Here is a 1239-nt window from a genome sequence, read left to right as displayed (position 1 = left end):
AGGAGGAGGAGGAGGAGGAGGAGGAGGTTGTTCTTGTACACATATCCTGAAATTCAATTAGGGCCCTGCTTAGTCTTTATCTGTGTGACTTTGCTTGCAGAGAAAAATGCTCTGTGTAATGTCTGCAATGAGAGGAGTCAGAGACATGAAGTTATGCACTGAGATGGGTCTCAGCAGCTGGGAGAGAGAAGGCTAAACCAGGAGCTGGGAGGTCAGGTCCTCCTCTAGTCCTGTGACAGAGCAAGGCAGGACAAGACCCTGGTGTGTTTTCCAGTACTTACTGAAGGTGGACTGAGTTCTGTCTCTGCATGATTCAGCCGCACAGGTGAATCCTTTCCATTTGCTTGCTTCCAAACCTGGTAGTAGTCCTGCACAGGTGCGTGTTGGCTGGCACTTGACTGTGTTTCCTATCCACCTGCCTGAGGAGGCCTCATTGTACACATACACTTTTCTGTGGAAATTAACCTCTATCCTTCTGGAGGCCCAGTGGTGGCTATGCCCCCTGGTTTTCACTGTGCTCCAGGGTTTATATGACTCCTGGGTGGTTTAGCACACTTGAGAGCCAACTGTTCACTCTTGGGCTGTTGATTTGAGATGGTGAGACTCTGAGATTCTTTGTCATCTGAGCTCCCAGTGAGTGGCACAGGATTTGGGAGGAGACATTCAGCTGTAGGGAGAGAGAACGAGGGCCGCTGGGAAAAGGGATACACACAGCACCTCGATGAGTGCATGAAGCCGAGACAAGAATACTGCCAGCGTCTTTCTCCCTTGAAGCACCTCTCTCTCGGGGATCCTGTTCCCATTCCTTCTCATGCCATTGAAGAGATGCTGGCCATGTCTCAAGAACCTTTGTCTGTCAGTGAGATAGAAGAACAATAAAGCTGTGACACTGAAGGGCAGGGGAGAGCTCTGTTGCTGGGAGCATCGTGGGTAGCTTCAGCCTGTCGCCACTGGAGAGGTACCCTGAGCACCCTTGGTGATGCTCTGTTGGTGCCAAGGGCCCTTGCAGAAGCCACAGCACTCCTGACAGCTTGTCACCCCCCTTTCAGCTGTTCATGTCATACAGTGACTGTTCCCAGCAGTAAGGGAATACCTGGCAGCCCCTCTCAACCCATCTCAAACTCTCCTTCCCTCCCTCTGATCCAACTAATCCCTATCTGACTTCCAGTAATCACTCCCCTGCTTTACTTCATAGTTTATTACCCAAGTATGCATATCTGTGCTCTACGGTCCTGCCTA

This window comes from Mastomys coucha, unplaced genomic scaffold (genome assembly GCF_008632895.1).
Source record: "Mastomys coucha isolate ucsf_1 unplaced genomic scaffold, UCSF_Mcou_1 pScaffold9, whole genome shotgun sequence".
Taxonomy (NCBI): Eukaryota; Metazoa; Chordata; class Mammalia; order Rodentia; family Muridae; genus Mastomys; species Mastomys coucha.
This window is presented reverse-complemented; position numbering follows the sequence as displayed.